Raw genomic sequence first — 9,288 nt, 5'->3', positions numbered from 1 at the left:
GTGATAAGGGGGTAGAAAACATTGTTGTGTCAGGTACTGAAATGAGTAGAATGGCTTTCCTGATGACTCACCTCCCCTCCCACAGTGATTGCAAAATGCGCATCACACTTCATGGAATCAGACACTCCTGGAATGGCTGACAGATGCCATCAGGGTAGTTTGGCCTAATCAGGGTGATTTATCATATTCCCTAATAGTTGGAAAATGTATGCAGAGCTACAACAGGTACTATGGGAATTGGGTATGAAAAATATCATCTATAATATGGACCCCCAGTGTTCTGATGAGGAGGTGTTCCCTATAAGAATGAGAAACCTGGTGCTGCATACAACACCCACATCTCTCTTTGGGTCTCTAGTGAATACTCTAGGGAACCCATAAGTGAGTCTACTCATACCTTAGCAGATCTGGGGGAGGTTGAAACAGTAAGGGCACAGAGAGGAGGGGACATGAATGAAAGGAGAAGTGCAAAAGGCCCTGTGAAGGAAGGTCTTAAGGATCCAGATGTGGGTTGATTTGATAAAGGCCAGGTAGTGAAAGAAAAACTCAACAGGCAGCCCAATAGGATCTTTTTAGAACTGTTGCACCAATTAAAGCAAGAGCAGCAGTTCCAGCTGCTGAGGTTCAGAACATGGAAACCAGAGTCAAGGCCTCTTGCCCAGCCTGTATCCCTGCAAAACTTCATGGGAGACACTATTCAGGATTCACTTGAGCCCTCACACACACAGGAGGATAACTGGGTATCACAGTTTGACTGAGGGGTGGGTCAGATTCCCCACCTTGAGCGACATGGTGGGGACCAGAGGCCACATGTAGAATTAACAATTCATTGGTCCCCTGTGAATGTACAATGTGTCCTGGCACTGGTGGACCAGGAGCTGAGTGTTCTCTGATTCGTGGCAACCCTGAGCATTTTCCCAGAACACCTGCTGTGATAGATGGCTATGGGGGTAAGGCAATTAGAGTGAAGAAAGCCCAGATCTCATTGGGGATAGGGGGTTTACCCTCAAAGGAGTATACCATGGACATTTCTCCTATCCCTGAATATATTTTGGGAGTAAATATCCTGCAGGGCCTATAGTTACAGAACACTTCAGGTGAGTTTAAACTGAGCGTATGTGTGGTAAAGGCAGTTCTGAGGAGACATGCTAAGCACCCACCTGTATCTCTGCCTCTACCTCAGTGGGTGACAAATATCATGCAGTATAAATTGACTGGGGAATTAAAGGAAATTTGAGAAACTACAAAGGAGTTGGAGAAGCTGGGCATCATAAATCCCACTCATAGTCCTTTCAATTCCACAGTGTGGCCAGTGAGAAAGCCACACAACTCTGGCGTATGACTGTAGACTACATGGAATTGAATAAACTCACACCACTTTGCATGCTGCTGTCCCTCTATAGCAGACATTCTGGACACCCTCAGCCATGAACTCGGAACATCCCATTATGTAGTAGACCTTGCTAATGCCTTCTTCTCTATTGACATAGCACAGGAAAGCCAGGAACAGTTTGCATTCACAAGGGAAGGACAGCAGTGGACATTCACTGTCCTTTCACAGGGATACTTCCACAGTCCCACCATCTTTCATAGACTTGTAGCCCAAGACCTGGCCACATGGATAAAACTGCAAACAGTGAGGTTGTATCACTACATTGATGACATTATGCTCACATCTGATTCTCTTTCAAATTTACAAGGGTCAGTTCCTAAACAGTTGCAACATCTACAGGAAAAAGGATGGGCTGTGAACAGCACCAAGGCTCAGAGACCTGATTTGTCTGTGAAATTGTTGGGGGTTATCTGGTCAGGTAAAACTAAAGTTGATCCTGAAGCAGTATAGACAAGATCCAGGCTTTCCCCACCCTTACCACTGTGGCACTATTACAAGAGTTTTGGGGTATTTGGGGATACTGGAGAGTATAGACCCCACACTTGGCACAAATTCTGAAGACCTGATACTGATTGGTAGGAAAGGGCATCATGTGGGACTGGGATGAGACAAGTGCACCTGCTTTTACTGCTGATAAATGGGCAGTCAAGGCCATACAGGCCTTGAATGTAATGGACTCATCAAGGCCATGTGCACTAGATGTTCATGGAACTGAAGATGGTTATGGATGGGGTCTTTGGCAGTGGCTTAAATGGATACACCAACCTATTGGATTCTGGTCACAACTATGGAAAGGAGCAGAGGTTCCATACACCTTGAAGGAGAAGCAACTGGCTGCTGTGTACCACACCCTGCTGGCTAGAGAGCCTATTGCTGGGACAGCTATGACCAAGGGAATAACAACCCATCACATCACAGGGTGGCTGCAAGACTGGACACAAAGGCAATGGAGAGGCATGGCACAGACACCTACACTGGCAAAATGGGGTACATATTTACAGCAATGCAGCACCCTCTCTACTAGTTCCTTATGTGGAGAACTCCAATGCTTACTGGGACCAGTGATCTATACCAGTGTAAATCAGAAAGAACTTGCTTTTCAGCCCTTGGTAGCCGAGACTCATTACCAGGAGGGAAAAGCCCCTATACCTGAAGATGCTTGGTACACAGATGGCTCCAGTCGAAGGCAACCCGGAAGTGGAGGGCTGTGGCTTTCTGTACTAAGACTGAGACAGTATGGATGGAGGATGAAAATGGGAAAAGCAGTCAATGGGCTGAGTTGTGGGCAGTATGGCTCATGACCACCCAGGAGCCTTCCCCCATAGTTGTCTGCACTGACAGCTGGGCTCTGTATTGGGAATTGATCCTGTGGCTACCAACATGGTATCATGCCAACAGGATGGTTGGTCACTGGCCCCTTTAGGGGCAAGAGTTGTGGCAGGACCTATTGGCCTCTGGTCAGACTAAGACTGTTACTGTATATCATGTGACTGGCCATTTGCCTTTGGCATCCCCAGGGAATGATGAAGCAGACACACTGGCCCAGGTGCACTGGCTTGAAGAAAAACCTGCCTCTGATGTGGCCTAATGGCTACACCAGTGTTTGTTGCATGCCAGGCAAAAGACAAAATAGGCTGTAGCCTGTAAGTGGAGCTTGCCATTGATTTTTGAAGAAGTCAGTAGAGCCTGGAAGGAGTGCCTTGTGTGCTCTCAGAGGGACTTTCACCGAGTCCCACAGCAACAAGGGCCAATATTTGTCAGGTGACAAATAGTCTATACTGAGTCTCTGCCCATATCAAAGGGATATCGGCATGGCACAACATGTGTGAACATGGCTACTGGACTATTGGTTGCTTTTCCTGCATGTCATGAAGATCAGCAAACCATCAAGAGGGGCCTGGAGCATCCCTTTGCAGCCTATGGCTGGCCACAGATGATTGAAAGTGATCAAGGCACCCACTTTACTGGACAAGCATTACAGAAATTAGTGCAGCAACTAGAAATAAAGTGGAAATTTCATGTACCATATAATCCTACTGGGGCAGACATGATAGAGATGTACAATGGTTTGTTGAAATCTGGCCTGGAGTCAGATGCCAATAGTCTACAAGGTTGGTCAGTTCGCCTATGAACAATGCTGTGGCATTTGAATGAGAAGCCATGTAAAGGAGCTTTGAGCCCTGTGGATATGCTCACACAGCTTGCTGTTTCTCCTATGCAATTGTACATGCAAACCAAAGAAGAGTTATTGAAGCCAGGAAATTGCCAGAAGATCAGCATCCTGCGGCCAGCCCCTACTCCATTAAGCCCTGGAGATACTGTTAAGTTGACATGGCCCTGGACATTTTGATACATAGACCAGTGATGGCTGGCCCTTCTGGTACCTTGGGGGAAAAGCCTGGAAGCTGGCCTCATGTGTATTCCTGGAATAACAGCTGAATGGCTCCCAAAGGTCACCGTAGTGTAGCCAAAATGTCCAGGAAGTAAAAGCATCTTGTAGGGAAGTTTTCTTCTATCTTACAGTGCAGGTACCTCCCATAGCCCTGTATGTTGAGCTATCTATAACTCCCACATGGTGGGGGTGAAAGTCTGGTATACTAGACCAGGACGAGATCCCATTCCTGCCACTTGTGATAACAAGACCACTCTCTTGCATGTATCCTGTGTCATGGACAAGATTTGCCTATGCAGGTGTCATTAAAACATGTATCTTACTGCCCTTTAGGATATTTTCTCCTGTAGTGCTTGTGGCCTGAATGCACCCCCTGGCTTCAGCTGCCACATGATCATTGCCCTGAGCCCTCAGCTACTTCCTGCTTATGGAATGGATGAGCTATGGACATAATGTGTATAAGACTTTGAACCTCACTGAATCCTCCAACTTGAGGATTGTCGTGATTTTATGATGTTGCTCTTGTTATATGATTACTCTGGTCACAATGCTTCAGTTTTTTCACCCAGGGACCATTGTGGAAGAAGGGGAACAAGTAGATTGTAAAGCAAGATTTCTGGAGGGGTGGCCTGTGGGTAGAATTGTAACATTTCCAGAATATCTAGCCTGGCTTTAGTGAATTTGCATAATCTCAGGGGTGTAGAGAAATTTATCTCCATGTCAGTGGGTAATTACCTGGGCAACAGAGGGCGTGTTTGGATCTGAGAGATTAAGGGAAGGGGACTGGTTGGCTTGCTTGCTTCTTCCAGAGCAGAGGAGAAAGCCAGCCTTGGAACGAAGTTTCTAAGCAATAAACGGGTATTAAACTTTATTTCTCTCTTTGATTTGGTTTTAAGAGGTATTTTGCCCCAGAGTTTCCTCTCCCTGGACTTACACCATCCTTCCCACATGAAGGAAAACTCTTCCTGACTTTTCTGCTCAATGTCAATGGAAAAGAAGGCATTAGGAAGATCTACCACATAATGGTATGTTCCTAGTTCATGGCTGAGGGTATCCATCAGGCCTGCAATAGAGGGACAGCAGCATGCACAAGGGCTATTACTTTGTTCAATTCTCTGTAATCCAGTCATATGCCAGGAGCCATCTGGCTTTTTACTGGCCACACTGGGGAATTGAAAGGACTATGGGTGGGCTTTATAAAACCCACCTTTTTGAGCTCCTGGAGAGTTTGTCCAACCTCTTAATGCCATCCAGGCAGTGTGTGTTGTTTCATACTAGTCACCCATCAAGGCACAGACAAAGCTATGGGCAGGTGCCTAGCATGTCCCCTCAGAACTGCCTTCACCACATGTACTCTCAGTCTGAACTCACCTGCAGTGGTCTGCAACCATAGATCCTGCAGGATATCAATCCCCAAATTATATGCAAGGATAGGAGATATATACAGTGTACTCTTTTGGGAGTAGATGTCCTATTCTCAAAGGGATTTGGGCTTGTTTCACCCTGATAGCCTTACCCCCACATCCATCTATGATAGTGGGGGCCCCAGGGAACCACTCAGGATTGCCATGAATCAGTGAACAATCAGCCCCTGTGTCCATATAAGTCCGCAGAGAGGAAATACCAGAACAAAATACCTCTAAAAAACAAAATCAGTCAAAGGGAAAAATAAAGTTTAATACCCATTTGTTGCTTACAAACTTCGTTCCAAGGCCGTCTTTCTCCTCTGCTCTGGAAGAAGCAAGCAAGCCAACCAGCCCCCTCCCTTTAATCTCTCAGGTTCAGATATGCCCTCAGTTGCCCAGGTAATTACCCATTGATGTGGAGATGAACTTCTCTCCACCCCTAAGGATATGCAAACTCACTAAAGCAGGCAAAATATTCTGGAAATATTACAATTTTACCCACAGGCCACCCCTCCAGAAATCTCACCTTACAATCTACCAGTTCCCATTCTTCCACAGTGATCCCTAAGCAAGAAAACTGGAGCATTGTGACCAGACTAATCACATAATAACAACAGCAATAAAATTATGACAATCTTCAAGCTGTAGGATTCAGCTAGGTTCAAAGCCCCATGCAGACTAAGTCCATACCTTGTCCATTCCATAGGCAGGCAGTAGCTGAGGGTTCAGAGCAATCATCATGTGGCAGCACAGACAGGGGTTGCATTCAGGCCACAAGAACTGTAGGAGAAAATAACCTTAAAGGTGATAAGATACATGTTTTAATGACACCTGCATAGGCAAATCTTGTCCATGACATAGGATACATGCAAGTAAGTGGTCTTGTTATCACAAGTGGCAGGAATGGGATCTCTTCCTGGTCTAGTATACCAGACTTTCACCCCCCACCACGTGAGAGTTATAAATAGCTTAGTATATAGGGCTACAGGAGGTACATGCACTGTAAGATAAAACAAAACTTCCCTACAAGATGCTCTTACCTCCTGGACGTTTTGGCTACACTTCTGTGACCTTTGGGAGCTATTCAACTGTTATTCCAAGAATACACATGAGGCCAGCTTCCAGGCCTTTCTCCCAAGGTGCCAGAAGGGCCAGTCATCACTGGTCTATGTATCAAAATGTCCAGGACCATGTGCCTTCAACAGTGTCTCCAGGACTTAATGGAGTAGGAACTGTTGCTCTGCTGGCCATATCCTGGCTTCAATAGTTCCTGTATGATTTGGACATACAATTGTACAGGAGAGGAAACAAGGTGTGTGAGTATATCCACAGGTCTCAAAGCTCCTTTATGTTGCTCCTCATTCAAACACTGCAGCACTTTCCATAGGTAAACTGACTAACCTCATAGACTATTGGTGTCTGACTTCAGGCTAGGTTTCAACAAACCATTCTACCTCTCTGTCATGTCTGCCCCAGTAGGATTATATGGTACATGAAATTTCCACTTTATTCCTAATTGCTGCACCCATTCTTGTAATGCATGTCCAGTAAAGTGGGTGCCTTGATCACTCTCAATCACCTGTGGCCAGCCATAGGCTGCAAAGAGATGCTCTAGGCCCCTCTTGGTGGTTTGCTGATCTGCATGACATGCAGGAAAAGCAGCTGACAGGCCAGCAGCTGTGTCTACACAAGTTATGGCATTCTGATATCTTTCTGTTATGGGCAGAGGCCCAATATAGACTATTTGCCACCTGACAAGGTGTATTGGCCCCCTAACTATTGTCCCATGTTGCTGTGGGACTCAGTGTAAGTCACTTTTAGAGCACATAATGCACTCCTTAAAGAATCTGCTGACTTCTTTGAAGGTCAATGGCAAGCCCCACTGACAGGTTATGGTCCACGTTGTTTTTTGCCCCTTGTGCCACAAACACTGATGTAGCCATTGGGCCACATCAGAGGCAGGTTTTTCCTTCCAGCCAGTGCAACTGGGCCAGTGTGTCTGCTTCATCATTCCCTGGGGATGCCAAAGGCAAATGGCCTGTCACATCATATACAGTAACAGTCTTAGTCTGACCAGAGGCTGATAGGTCCTGCCACAACTCTTGCCCCTAAAGGGGCTGGTGACCAACCATCCTGTTGGCATGATACCATGTTGGTAGCCACAGGATCAAGTCCCAATACAGAGCCCAGCTGCCAGTGCAGACAACTATGGGGGAAGGCTCCTGGGTGGTCATGAGCCATACTGCCCACAACTCAGCCCATTGACTGCTTTTCCCATCTCCATCCTCCATCTATAGTGCCTCAGTCTTAGGACGAAAAAGCCACAACCCTCCACTTTGGGGGTTGCTCATGACTGGAGCCATCTGTGTACAAAGCATCTTTAGTTATAGGGGCTTTTCCCTTCTGATGAGGAGTCTCGGCTACCAAGGGCTGAAAAGCAAGTTCTTCCTGCTTTCTACTGGTATAGGTCATTGACCTCAATAAGTGTAGGAGTTCTCCACATAAGGGGCTAGTAGAGAGGGCCTTGTGGTGATGCAAATATGCATCCCATTTGGCCAGTGTAGGTGTCTGCCATGCCACTTTGTGGCCTTTGTGTCCAGTGTCACACCCACCCCATGATGTGATGGGTTATTATTACCTTGGTTGGAGTTGTTCCATCAATGGGTTCTGTAGCCAGCAATGCGTGGTACAGTAGCCAGCTGCATCTCTATCAAGCTGTATCAGACCTCTGCTTCTTTCCATAATTGTGACGAGAATCCAATAGTTTGGCGTGTCCATTCAAGCCACTGTCAAAGACCCCATACATAACCATCTTCAGTTACATGAGCATCTAGTTCACATGGCCTTGATGAGTCCATTACATTCAAGGCCTATACAGCCTTGACTGCCTGCTTGGCAGCATTGAAGCAGCTGCACATGTCTCATCCCTGTCCCACCTGATGCCCTTTCATACCAACTGGTATAATATCTTCAGAATTTGTGGATTAAACAGTGTCCAGTAGCCCTAAATTCCCCAAATCTCTTGGAATGGTGCTACAGTGGTAGGGGTAGGGAAAGCCTGGACCTTGTCTATAACTGCTTCAGGAACAACTTTAGTTTTACCAGACCAGACAGCCCCCAAGAATTTCACAGATAAACCAGGTCCCTAAACCTTGGTGTTGTTCACAGCCCCTCCTTTTTCCTGTAGATGTTGCAACAGTATAGGAACTACCCTTTCTAAGTCTGAAAGAGAATCAGATGTGAGCATTATATCATCAATGTAGTGATACAACCGGACTGTTTGCAGTTTCATCCATGTGGCCAAGGCATGGGCTACAAGTCCATGACACATGGTGGGACTGTGGAGATATCCCTGTGGAAGGACAGTGAATGTCCACTGCCTGCCTTCCCATGTGAAGGCAAAGTGTTCCTGGCTTTCCTGTGCTATGTCAATAGAGAAGAATGCATTAGCAAGGTCTACCACAGAATGATACATTCCCAGTTCATGGCTGAGGGTGTCCAGAATGTCTGCTATAGAGGGGACAGCAGCATGCAAATGTGGGGGTGGTGACTCTATTTAATTCCCTGTAGTCTACAGTCATATGCCAGGAGATGTTTGGCTTTCTCACTGGCCACACTGGGGAATCAAAAGCACTATGAGTGGGCTTTATGATGCCCACCCTGTCCAACTCCTTTAGAGTTTCTCCAATTTCCTTGTGCCCTCCAGGCAATTTATACTGCTTAATATTTTTCACCCACTGAGGTACAGGCAGGGCTACATATGGGTGCTTAGCATGTCCCTTCAGAACTGTATTTACCACATGTACCCTCAGTCTGAACTCACCTGCAGTGGTCTGTAACCATAGGCCCTGCAGGATATCTACCAGCAAAATATATTCAGGGATGGGAGAAATGTACATGGTATACCCCTTTGGAGGTATAGTTATGTGCCCTCTTCCCAATGAGATTTGGACTTACTTCACTCTAATTGTGTCACCCCCATAGCCGTCTATCACTGCAGGGGTCATGGGAAAATGCTCAGGGTTGCCATGAAGCAAAGTACACTCACCTCCTGTAGCCACCAGGGCCAGGACATGTTGTACATTCACAGCAGACCA

This window comes from Manis pentadactyla, chromosome 16, assembly GCF_030020395.1.
Source record: "Manis pentadactyla isolate mManPen7 chromosome 16, mManPen7.hap1, whole genome shotgun sequence".
Lineage (NCBI taxonomy): Eukaryota > Metazoa > Chordata > Mammalia > Pholidota > Manidae > Manis > Manis pentadactyla.
Note: the sequence above shows the minus strand (reverse complement) of the source record.